General features: G+C 36.4%; 3 pseudogenes; 2 read left to right on the top strand and 1 right to left on the bottom strand.

Annotated features, from left to right (window-relative positions):
• The first annotated feature begins 292 nt into the window (after positions 1 to 292).
• LOC120157264 lies at positions 293 to 1,878 on the top strand (annotated as a pseudogene).
• Positions 1,879 to 4,067: 2,189 nt separating this feature from the next.
• Positions 4,068 to 5,686, top strand: LOC120157263 (annotated as a pseudogene).
• Positions 5,687 to 5,974: 288 nt separating this feature from the next.
• Positions 5,975 to 11,610, bottom strand: LOC120156850 (annotated as a pseudogene).
• Between the last annotated feature and the right edge of the window lie 2,137 nt (positions 11,611 to 13,747).

Here is a 13,747-nt window from a genome sequence, read left to right as displayed (position 1 = left end):
GTACCGACCAATGTTACCCTTAGAAAAACAATTCAAGAAAACTTTTTACCGTTTTCTGCTACCTTGGAGGTTTATTCAGATGTTAGCAGTTTAGTTTGTTAGCACTAGTCTTCTCAAGTGATCTTAATAAGAAAGCAGGACTAATGGAGTTGAAACCATGTGTATGTTCTGATCACTTGCTTCACTTGGTAGAGCAATACAGCGGGTAAGTTTGTTAGCACAATTGCTTGATTTGCTTCACTTGGTGAAAGTTAAATTGAGAGAACGGAAACTTTATCTAAAATAAGTGTTGATGGCCATAAGCTGTTTCCGGTATCGTCTGAAACATTTGCGTTCCAAGTCAAGGTTTTGGAGTTGGATGATGAATATCGCTGATATATCGGTTGGTATTGGTGATTTGACCTGAAATTGGTTCTTGATTCTGCTTTGCTTTTACTTTCAGGCAGGAGAAAAAGAGGCCATGGTATTTTATCTGTGCTTCGCCCTTAATTTCTTTACGAGCTCCGATGAGAAGGACTAACCATTGTGCTTAAAATAAATCTGTTTGTTTTATTGGAAAATGTCCAATTCCAGTAAAAGATAACGAAACAATTATTTTTCTATTAAAAATGAGAATTTATTATTTACTACAATAACAAGAAATGGCTATAAAATTATAAAGCAATCTGAATACTTAATTTTAATAGCATCTCTCTCTTCAAATCCTTTTCATCTTTTTTCTTTCATTTTTCAAACCATCTTCAACCGCTTCAAGTATTCTGGTAATTTCTGTTTCAATTTCCCTTCTCATTCTTCGATCACATGAACTCTTTCTTGATAAAATTCTTTTTTTTTTTTTAGAAACGTTTAAAGAATCACGCATTTTTCCCTTCTTTTTCTCTGATTTAGATTGTGTTTGTCTGTCGTTGTTCCGCCAAGGCAATGAAGAAGCCAGGGGTTTCTTCGTTGAATCCCTATGCAGAGCCATACATACCTCTTGCCAAAAGGAAGGATCCAACAGTCGAAGATGTTAAGCCTGGCAATGAGGCTGCTTGGTTTGAACCTTGTTCTCGATCTTCTTTGATGCAAATCCTGGTGAAACGAGTGCCAAGCAGGTTACAATTACATATGATGATTTCAACATGGATTTGGAGTTTCTTGGTGTTGTATTCCCTTGGTTGTCCGATGAGTCTGTTCTGAATGTCTATATGGAAAATAATCGAGACCTGGAAGCCACTATTGACAGGCTTAATCAACTTGAGGTAAGTTTTGCCATAACTTTTATATAAATATGATTATCCGGATTGTGTTGTTGGATTCTTTTTCTTGATGAATGTTTTAGTTCCTCTGTTCTTTCTTGGACATCTCTAAACATCCTGATATGAAGGTGCTTGTACTGAAGCAATTAAATTTATGAATAATTTTCTGAGGTTATTGTGCGGTGAACAACTGTATTACGTCAAAGAGTTGTTGTTTAATCATCTTCTGTGCAATTTCCGGTCCCATCATATTCTTGGTGTCTACAAATGGAGTTTTCTCCCTGTTTTTTTTCCTCCCCTCTTTGAGCTTTCATATGGTCTCTTACATTATTTTATGTGATTGATTTTCATACATACATGGTTCTTTCATTCGTTATGTCATTGTGTGCTTCTATTGTTCTTATTCACGTCACTTTCAGTAAGTGCATCCTTTTGCTTTCTTTTGGTATTCATGGAGACTGGCTTTGTTCAGATGTTCACTTTCGAGTCTTCCGAAAGTCTTCCCGACACGTTGGACATCAGTGATGTATCTGAATCTAGGTCTTCAACACCCTTTGGTGCTCGTAGACTGAAGAACGTGGCAGGTGATGAAACCGGTGCGTCTTCATCAGGCTCTATGGAATCAGACATTGCCTCCTGACTGACTAAATCAAAAGGTTTGTGTTTTGGATAAGAAGCGTACACAATTGCTATAAACATTTGAAGGTTTAAGGTTGAATGTATAGCTCTGACATTCACTTGAGCTTTGTTTACTAAAAGGTTCAAAGCTGCTGCAGCCTTCAGTCCGGTTTCAATGTATGAACGAAATCCCTATAACACATCTATGTGATGATCAGTGATTCAACTAGAAATGCTTTCCCATTTCAAACAATTAAACTTAATACGGACCATAATTCGATTAGTTTAGATAATAATAATTTTTAGAAGATGATTCGAATTAACATTAGCTGTTGGGTTATAACTTATGGGTGTCCAAATGAATATATTTCAACAAGCGCATTATATTTCCTGCTGCAATACAAAAATCTTTAACCGATTTCAAGATTCAACTCCTTCAACCTCACCCACAAATAAATGTGGGTAACGATGAGTCGAGGAGGATGGATGGAACGATCGTTCCTTTTAAAAAAAAAATTAAATTATTATATAATTCATATATTTTTTTATATTTTTATTGATAATTATTATTATTCTTCAAGTTTTATAAATTTATCCCAAATTTATAAAAAGAAAGCTTTGATCCAACTTTGAGGGGAAAAGGTTTGAGTTTTGTGTTGAGGAAAAAAAGGGTTTGCCATGGATCATGAAGCTGATGCTCGTAGAACTGATTTGATGACCATCACTCGCCATGTCTTGAATGAGCGAACCATGCACCCTGAATCTCGTGGCGATTTCACCATCTTGCTCAATCACATTGTTCTTGGCTGCAAATTCGTCTGCTCTTCAGTTAGCAAGGTCTTTTTACACTCTTTAATGGTGATCATTTGGTATTTTTGTAATTCCGATATCAGATTTCACTTATAAAATCATTGTTCCATGTGTGCAGGCGGGTCTTGCAAAACTATTAGGACTTGCAGGAGAGACCAATGTTCAGGTATACCGTCATCGTTAATGGCTTTCATTTTGCATCGATCTTCTGTTGTATGAATTGAGATTCCCCCCCCCCCAATGTTTTAGGGTGAAGAACAGAAGAAGCTGGACGTGCTTTCGAATGAAGTTTTTGTTAAGGCTTTGATTAGCAGTGGACGAACAGTAAGCCTAAAAAACGGAGGAGGAGGAGGAGGAGGTTTAATAGCAATGCTGAGGACGAACTAAAAGTTCAGTGATTATATTGCAAGTTTTAAAAGTTTACTGACCAAAATACAAGTGTCCTAAAAGTTTGAGGATTATTTATATATTTTACCCTAAATTTAATAATCATTTTTTAAAATTTTGTTGTTATTTTTTTATGGCCCAAATTCGAGTATCATAAATAATGTTAAGGGTGTGAACGTTCAACGTCAAATGATTTAGAGATCTTTAAATAAATATTATATTGTATTTACCTCAAATTAATCTATATATATATATATATATATATATATATATATATTAAAAGAAACTAAATTCATAACCAATACTAATTAGTTAAAGATAAAGAGGAATTTCTTTTTATAAACGATGAGTGGAATCTTAACGCAAACTAATCGGAAATTGAGATCACAAACCTAAAAATTATCCGAATTCAAAGCATCATATTAAGTCCATGGGAATCCAATATTTAATTAAAAAATTTAATCTATTAACAAACAATAATATATATTGACATAACTATTTAAATTTGAGGCAACTAAAAATAACAATACTCCCTTTTAATTTGAATTCAAAACATTGTATCAAGCACTTTGACGGTTTAATTACACAATTGATTATCAAAAAAAATTAAAAGGACCAAACAGCAATTAGACGGTTTAATTGCCGTTAGTTTTGATATGCAATATAAACCCCTTTCATAACCAAAGCAATTAGATGATAAAAAAATCTCTCAACCCCTTTCATATTCTTTACTTTTCTTCTTCTGGTCTTTTCTTGTTCAATAACCGGAGGTTTTGATTGGACAATGTTCATGTTTGCAATCAAAATCTCAATTTTTCATGTTTCAATGTTGCAACAGTTCAATTTATAGATCTTGTTTTGCAGAATTTCGATTTATAGAAGAGGTAAAAGCTGGTGTTTTTATGAATCTGTGTTTTGTCAAATTGATAATTTCTTTTTTTTTGGATGATTTATAGGAATTGAATCAGATTGTGGAAAGGATAAAAGAACAATGGGGGTGGATTTTAATACATATTAAAGGTGGAGAAGAATGCAACAGATGATGATCTCAAAAAATCATATAGGAAATTGGCAATGAATGGCATCCCGACAAGAACCCTAGAGACAAAAAAGAAGCTGAAGCCAAATTCAAGCAGATATCTGAAGCCTATGAGGCAAGTTGTTCCTGTCCCTCATTTTCCTTATCTTGCGGTTGCTGCTCTCTTTAAACTGTTAATTGAGAAGGTTTGAAGAAATTAAGGGGTTCTTTTTCCTGGAAAAACTATATAGTCTGGCATTAACGGAGGAAAAACATGAGATGGAGTTATTTGAATCTTCCTACATTTAATCTGCATCCTAACAAGAACTAGAGGAGTTTATTTTGCATTTTACATTGCTCTAAATTAGTATTCATGATCATGTTGTTCATTTGTTCGTATTAGGATTTGCTTTTGGATTGAAAATGAAGATGTTAATTGAGAATTATATTGATTTTGTGATTCAGGTCTTGAGTGACCCTCAAAAGCGAGCAGTTTATGATCAGTACGGTGAAGAAGGGTTGAAAGACATGCCGCCGCCAGGCAGTGGTGGACCATCATTTGCAAAGGGAAGTGGTGGGCAAAATGGGTTTAATCCTAGGAATGCAGAGGACATATTTGCAGAGTTCTTTGGAAGTAGTCCTTTCGGATTCAGGTCGTTCGGACCTGGTCGGTCTGGTCGATTTCACTCTGACGGAGGGAAGTTTGGTGGGTTTAATTCCACTGACAACAGGAAACCTCCCCCGGTCGAGAGCAAATTGCCTTGCAACCTTGAGGAGTTGTACACTGGATCAACAAGGAGAATGAAGATATCTAGAACCGTTGTCAATGCTTTAGGGTATGAATATGCATCTCCTGACATTAACTAACTGCTCTCTGAATATGAATTTCCCATAAATACCTACATTTTGTTATCCCTTGTCATCATCAATGGTGCTTTAGTTCCTGTGAGTTGACAGTCAAAATATGCATTTTCGTTGAACTTGAGAGGGGAAAAGAAAGAACCAAAAATGTTTTCAAATTTATGATGCCTGATTGAGTATTTCTTTCATGCTTTGTGACGTTCTCCTTTCTATCCGTTTTTCATTTTATCGCTGAAAAACTAGTAACAGAATCTTATTGAATGCTTGAAATTCAATCTTTTTGAAATCATACAGGCGGCAAGTTCAGGAATCAGAAATATTAACCATTGATGTAAAGCCAGGGTGGAAGAAAGGAACGAAGATAACATTCCCAGATAAAGGAAATGAGCTGCCGAATCAGCTTCCAGCAGACCTCGTATTCATTATCGATGGGAAACCCCATGATTTGTACAAAAGAGATGGCAACGACCTCATTGTTAACCAAAGGGTGTCACTGGCGGAGGCACTTGGGGGTACAACAATAAACCTAGTTACTCTCGATGGCCGTAACTTGTCATTGCCTGTAACCGATATTATCAACCCATGTCATGAGCTTGTTGTCGCTAAGGAAGGAATGCCAATCGCAAAGGAGCCTGGCAATAGGGGTGATCTTAAGATCAAATTTGAGGTGATGTTCCCTAAAAAGTTGACACTATAGCAAAGAGAGGAACTGAAACAAACCCTAGTGGGGGTGAAGTAGGAATATTTCATATGCGCCACCCAAGTTGAACTCAAACACAAAACTGTATACTAAATTCTAAACGATCAAATATATCTTACAACACCTTTAGTCAAAATAAATAAATAAAAAGATAACACCTTTAGCTTAATGTTGGATTTTCTTCTTTGTTCTTTCTTTCTCGATTGTTTTGTGTAGCTCTTATATTCTTGAGGGACATGGTTGAAATTTTTTAGGCAAAAGTAACGTATAATCGTATATCTATTTGTAATTGTAAACCCTTGGAGGTGGTAATATAAGGATTTATACGTATGTCAAGCATGTTTTAAATTTGCACGAAAACTAAAATCGTCTATTTTATTATTATTTTCATTTAAATAAAGAAGCTATGTGAAGAAAAAGACATTCATAAAAGGTTACAAAAGCTAGAGACAGCTAAATAAAACAGCTACATAAACGCTGGATTTACGAAAAAGATGTAAACTAAAAGCCTCAACTGTGAGGAGCATCTTTTCGCCAGGCAGGTTGCCCGGTTCCTACAGTTGTTCCATAAAACTGAGACCCGTTAACAAGTCGTTGGCCTGTAGAAGGTGAACCAGGCTGAGGAACCCACCAATTTCCTTGTTGACCTTGAACATGCATGGCTTGTAAGGTCTGGTGGGGTAACTGATGAGGTGCATGCATCGGTTGTTGAAATCTACGAACCTTGTTTGGTGGGGGCAGCAAATGCTGCTGTTGGGAGGTTTGAGGCTGCCATTCAGGTATATCGTCGTCATCGTCGACATCATTCCACTGTTGCATTGGAGGCGCACTATTACTATCTGGTTGCCCGTACTTCTGTATCAGCTCCCTCATTTGATCAACAGGGCGAGATGATGTTTGAGAATGTAAATGAGATGAGGTACCTACTCGCTGGGATTGGTTACCAGTGGGGTATTTTGGGCCCGATGTGATCGAACCACCAGAAAAATTAAACTCAGGTAGGTCATCTTCATCCCGGGATGCAGCAGGGCCGAATCCTGGGGGCACATCATCGTCGTCGTCATCATCAGGAGGGGGTACAGAATGGGTAACAGAAGTAGGTTTTGATGGGAAATTAGTATTCATGTTAGTAATAGTATAATCCTTTTCATGAGGTCGCCTAGATGTAGAAGTAGGAGTGAAGTGTTGCTTTTTGGAGGTGTATTTATGGTGCGAAGTTGAGTTGGGTGAAATTAATGGCGCTCTTCTCCATACAATAACACCAATTAGACCATTATCAATAGCATTAAGAGCCTGAAGTTGGTCCTTTGGGAGGATCTTGGTCAGCCTTTCAAGAGTTTTAGCGTTTGGAGGGCAAAAATAAATTTCAACTCCAGAACTAGCCTCAGCAAAACCCACTCTCTCATCCAAAATATATGAATCAGCCGCCTGCACAAGGCCATTTCAAGTTAACTAACTAAATCACATGACAACCAGACAAGTAAAAAAATTAACCCAAAGTATTTCTTTACATCGAGAAGGCTCCCACGCTCGCTCTCGGTTGATCCCTCCTTGCAAACAACATGAACCACCTGCCAAACATCAAGGAGTTGCATCAGTCTAACGAGTTAAATCGTAAAATGTGAAGTTTTTACCGAGAAAACAGGAGAGAGAAATATATAAGCAAAGCAAATATCATTTTCACCAACTAAATTGGGTTATTTAGCAACTTTAAGGGGTCTCAAATATTTAGACTATTATTTTTATGTTCGATTTTAGACAACATTTGACATCCTTGATCTCTCTTTCCAAGAGAGATTAATTTGAAAATATTGGCCACAATTTGTGCCTTGAATCAATTTCCTGTAGAGTTAATTTGTACTAGAACGAGGTTCGTTGTTTTCCAGATATAAATCGCTCAACGAAAAATATTATTCCCTACACCAATCAGATGAATCCCTTCCTTGCAGATGAAGACGTCAATCTTTTCTCTAATATATCTGGTTCCCATGTTTCTTGTTCAAATCAAATTAGGAGTAATGTTCAAGTTCCATCTCTTTTGTCTTTTCAATTTTTACCTTAAGCTTATGAATGTTCCATAAATGCGACTTAACCCTATACCCAGCAAAAATAAACAAATGAAACACAAAAACTGGGATAAAAGAAATTTTTGCTCCCCCAATTTTCTTTTGGGAAACAATATGGCAGTACAGTAATTTACTACAATTTAAATGAACTTGATATACCATAACAGCACGACTCCGGGACATAGGAAGCTCTTGGAGGAACTTCTCGAAAGCGTCAAGTCTAACTCTGCCCTTAATTTCAAGAAGGCCAGGCCAATCCTTCGTAGAAGTTTTTTCACCACTGCACCATGAAAAATTGGATAGTTAATATGCGCAACCTAACTTAATTTGTAATCTCCTCCTAAGTGAGGTTAAAATTCAAGGACAATTACTTAGCAAGTCAAAGAGTGAGAAAGAGAGAGAGAGAGACCATAGCAAAATAGATAATCACATAAACCAAAAAGATACTGGGTGTCTTCCACCAATCTATTTAAAATTTCAACCTAAAACAATCATGCCTCTTCAGTTATAATCTAATTTCATCCGGATTCAATCGCAGATAAGATAGATTGAGCAACGCGACTTGTATCATATAAATAGGGAACATATACAAACAGATACAGGGAGAAAAGAATCGATAAAAAATTATGATCAGTAAAAAAAACCACTACAAACACAGTCTTGCATAAAATGCTGCCTGAACAAATTACCTCTTAAAAATGCAAATGACAGAGGTCATGGATGAGACATTCAGCTGGAGCATCCCTTCCCAGACACGTTCACCCTTCAATGTGACTGCTGAAACTACAGTTTCTATTTTTGTAGGAGTGTCATTCAACTTACCATCTGAATCAGATTTCAGTTTACTTGAATCAATGTTGTCAGGTTTATTAGGCATCATATCCGGAAGATCTTGTGAAGCTCGACCAGACGACTTTGAGCAGGATCCAGCAGCTAAGTCATCCTTATCAGAAGTGCATGTTGCTTTTCCAGCATCTCCAGGTAAATTCTCAAATGGAGGCTCTGAATCAAGAGATTGCATGAACTCGTCAAGGGAAACAATAGGAGGAAGAAAATCTGCATCCTTCAATTCATCCTCTCCCATCCACCCTTGCATTGGATAAGGTCCCTCACTTGAAGAAATGGTTATGGTAAGATTTGGGTCTTCTGGATTATTCTTTTTACCTGCAGCATCTGATTCATCTTTCTTCCTAGCAGTTTTATCATTCTTGGAAGCTTGTTTTGCATCAGTTTTAGGTCGCTGACTGACTGAAGTTCCAGCAGAAACTTCCACTGCAGAACTGTCAGTTTGTTCAATCTCTACTTGTACTTCACCCTTGTGTGTTTTCCTCACCAGACGTCTAATATCAACTTGTACATCAGGCAAAACTACCATTTGGGCAAGCTCTTCAGCTTTGGCTTGTCTCCACTGAGAAAGCTCTTTAGAAGCCAGCTCCTCAGCACTCATAGAACATAATCGTTCTGGGGGAATTTCTCCAGACACAACTCTTTCTCTCAGTTCAGGGTTATTACGATCCTTTAAGTTAAACAACAGAGATCTGCCCTTCTCCTTATACTTTTTATTTACCCCTCCAAATAATTTAAAGAGTTCTGCTTCAATTTGATATGCCAACTCTTCCGGAGACAATAATGATTTCTCTAAATCACCCTTTCCCATTTTTCATCATCTTGGATTTGTTTTCCATCAATTTCAAATTCCTTTTTCTTTGCCACATCTATTCCAGGTTCTAATACCCACGACAGGCCATTTCCCTGCAAAAGTTCATCTCTAGCAAAAATGTTGTCACTAAATGGAACATCGTCATCAGGCAACAGATTGCTCGACTGAAGTTGCTGCCCATCAAATTGAACAGTTTGTGGAGCATCATTATTATTTCCATCTGCAGAACCACCCTGATTGGAGAGCAATGTCCCCTGAGGTTCTGCAGGTATAGAGAGAACAACATCTGAATTATCAGAACTCAATTCAGCAGGGTGAGAAACCTCTCCTCTCTTCCCTGGGGAACCTGCAGCTTCACCATTTGATTTCTTCTCCACTGTTGCATTTTCACCTTGCTTCTGAGAAACCAGGGCTAGTGCACCAGCTAAATTCTCCCGCATTTTGGACCTCACAGATTCAAATACCTCTGTCTGAACCTTTGGTGACGGGCGCATTTGTGCAGGCTGATACCTTGAAACTGATGACCCAGATTTATTTGGAACTGCTTTCTTATTTGATGCTGGAGAAGGCTGTGATCCGGGTGAATAGGAGCCAGTCTGCATCTGAGCAGGTCTTTTACTAGATGCAGACATTGGATGTAACCATGGCCTATGCTCCATTTCTGCCACTCGTTTGTTTGGCAAAGTTAACTTTTTTGGAATAGAATTAGGAGAAATTGGGTCCATTGGCGCTTTGCGCTTGTTGAAAGTCGGTAACTGGTGTTGCCTCGGGCTATCCAACATGGTGGGAGTTATTAGTCCAACTGGTTTATTAGACATTAAGAGCTGCTGTGGTAGCTGAGTATATGTTTGGGAACCAATGTTTCCACCTTGCTGCTGTTGTGGTAACAGAGTAAATGTTTGGGAATCAATGTTTCCACCTTGCTGCTGTTGTGGTAGCTGAGTATATGTTTGGGATCCATTGTTTCCACCTTGCTGCTGATGTGGTAGCAGAGTATATGTTTGGGTATCAATGTTTCCACCTTGCTGCTGTTGTGGTAGATGAGTATATGTTTGGGATCCAATGTTTCCACCTTGCTGCTGTTGCGGTAGCTGACTATACGTCTGGGATCCAAAGTTTCCACCTTGCTGCTGTTGCCATAGCTGACTATATGTTTGGGATCCAAAGTTTCCACCTTGCTGCTGTTGAGGTAGTTGAGTATATGTTTGGGACTCTGAGTTTCCACCTTGCTGTGTCTGCGCCAAAGAAAACTGCAACCCAATATCATTTGACACAGATACCATCTGTCCAATAGGCATATTAGTAGGTATCTGGTGCTGTAAAGAGTCATTGCTACCAAATCCTATCAATCCCATAGATATCGGCGCATCCAATTTGCTGGAAACTGGTTCCAGCTGAGCCATTTGGCTACCAGACATTGACAACTGCTGAGATACCAGATCGTTTGACATGCTAGACCATCACCATAGAACACATACAATACAACTGCACGGCAAATTGTAAACATATCACCAATCCATTATTATACTACTAAACTGTGTTCACAAGTTCAGATGTTCAATTCATCAATGAAACAAAAGAAAAAACATACAGATCAAGCTCCAAAATTCAAGCAACATGTTAAATGGTGACTAACGCTTTTTCACAATACTAAAACCATTCAAAGGGAAAAAAATATTTTTTATATATAAAAAAAATAGAAGGCTGCATATACATATAATTTAAAAAGAAAAGATGACTGGATATACATATAAGTTTAACTATGGAAAATACTCAGATCGATTATCATCCTGTCCAAAAATGAAAAACAGGGAAAAACGAAACACAAAGCTAATAAAGTCAGAATCAAATCCAATCATTTCAAAGAATCAGAATTTGTTTCAAAAATAAAAAAACGATTCAACGAAATAATAACAAAAACAATTTCAGATATAACTAATTGACAGGCGGAAATTCATGCAAAGTCCAGAAACAAAAAAAATAAAAAAAATGAAGTGAAAGAGTAAAAATCCAAAGCACAGAAACGGATTCGAATCACAAACCCTAAACCAAACAAGTAACTAATTGTTTTAGGGAGAAAAGTAAATTAATCAAAGAGAAGATCTATAATTTTGAAGTTAGTAAGGAAGCTAACCTGAATCGAGAGAGCAGAACTGAGAAAGAGAGACAGATAGAAAGATGGTAAAAGTTTGAAGAAAGCTCGTCGGAGGCTTTGAAGAGTTTGTTTGTTTGGTTGCGAAGAAATGGTGAACCCTAAACAAAAAAGATAAATAGAAAATAATTAAAAATTAAAAATAATAGAGAAAATAATACTGATACACAAACTTCGTACATACATTACTAATAGTGCTACTCCGGAAACGGGTTAACGGATTGACACGTGGATTATTTCTTATCTTCTAAATTCGGGACCAATATGACTTTCAGCCCATCATTATTGGTTCTGTGTAAAGCGGGTCTTGCCTTACACTGACTTGACCCATTATCCACCCTTAAACAGTCAAACATAGGGTAATTTAATTATTTGCCATTTCTTTAACTTATTTTTATTTGGATTATTTGCCTACACATCAATACTAGCTATAATTTATTACACTCAAATTTTTTTTATTTAGTATTATATGATTTTTTTCTGTAAAATAACTATGTTTTCATAATTCTTATTAACAGAAGCTTTATTTTTTATTTTTAAAAAAAATTATATTTAAGCCATAAATTATCAACCTTATGATTAGATGGTATAAAATTACTTTTATTTTTATACAAGATCTAATGCCTAAATAGTATTTGTAACGCTGATTTTCTCAATCATCAAAAACCACTAATTATATATCATAATTCGAAATAATAATGGAAAGTTACTGAACATGTGCCAAAAATCACCGTCGTCCAATCACATTACAGCATAACTATCAAGCCACGAACCAAATGTGATTATCTAACAAGCACGAACCAAGTGTGTTTCTGTGGTTAGGGACTTATGACTAAAGCTTTAGTTTTTAAAAAATTCATAACATAACTTCTTAGAAATTTATACAAAGTATTAGATGCAAAGAGTGTACTCAATTAGTGCAATTTCCCATTGACTTCGGACTTCATAAAGGAAGTTCTAAAAGCACAAAAATCGATTATCTAAAATGTTACAGGGTTACAGGTGAAGGTGGTCTGGAAGCACCTGAACCTGGCAGACAACATGTTACAACAATCCTAATAAGATTGAACTGACAATTTAAAACATAACAGGACATATGTATATTAGAACAACAAAAGTTGTACAACTTCTACAGATTAGGATCAGATTCTTCATTCTTCCAAGCAGGGGGAATGAATTGTTATGGTCTAGAACATAAATCAGCTGATGCGAAATAAGAACACTGACCCAACTCTTTCTTGGAAGCCTAATTCACAAGGAAGCCTCAATAATAGGTTTCCCGTGGAAACAAAGGATTTTCCCTAGGCAAGTTCCTCTGCGAATACTCAGTAATAGGTTTCACCTAATATGAAAAACGTTAGCTAACTAACACCTCTGACTCTGCAATAGAAACAAAAAGGATTTTTCTTTGAGAAAGAGATGGTACATTTGGTGCCCTGACAGAACAAAAAATTACCATAATGTCAGAGTAATGGTTGTTCACATGTAGTTTGGCAAAATACAAAGTCCTTTTGGTAAAATTCTATCCACTTGAATCAAATCACCCTTTATAGTTTGAATTTAAATGGTAATGCCCAAAAGTTACAGAACTGTTGAGACATGTTCAGAATGCCAAGGTGAGAAATTTCCAGCAGCTGTAAAAAGGAAAGTATTAACTATTTGTTATTGTGCAGTATAGTGATTAATTCTCATTGAGCGACTTTAAATCATATAATTGTCAATTCCAGACAGCTGATGCGAAATAAGAACCGTGCTAGGAGTATCGGAAGGATGAAGGTACAAAGAATGATTAAAGTCGATTACGGCGGTATCCAACGAGGGTAACGCTATCGGCAGCGGCATTCTCAAAGGGGAAAAAGCAAAGTATGTCGAGGGAAAAAAAGAAAGAAGAAACATATTTTGGCAAAGGGCCCAGAAAAGACAAAAGCCCAAAGTTGTGATAATCTAAAAGGTAAAAATGTTAAATCAAATTTATTATTAAAATTTTAAGCGATTTTATCTAACTTTATTTGAATTTATATATCAATATAATAATTTATATAAGTGAATTAGGTTATGCCACCACATTAAATTAAATAAATTGTTATTATCTAGTTCTAACATTTTTCGCTAATGAGATATTAATGCAATAAAATCTAAAGACAAACTGAATAAAGCAGTTGACTTGAACTCGGCAATAATGGGAATATTAAATTCATAGATCAAATAATTTGAACTTTCGAAAGAATAGAAAAATT

This window comes from Hibiscus syriacus, unplaced genomic scaffold (assembly GCF_006381635.1).
Source record: "Hibiscus syriacus cultivar Baekdansim isolate YM2019G1 unplaced genomic scaffold, ASM638163v2 tig00111238_pilon, whole genome shotgun sequence".
Lineage (NCBI taxonomy): Eukaryota > Viridiplantae > Streptophyta > Magnoliopsida > Malvales > Malvaceae > Hibiscus > Hibiscus syriacus.
The sequence above is the reverse complement of the archived record's forward strand: the minus strand, read 5'-3'. Positions and strand labels throughout refer to the sequence as shown.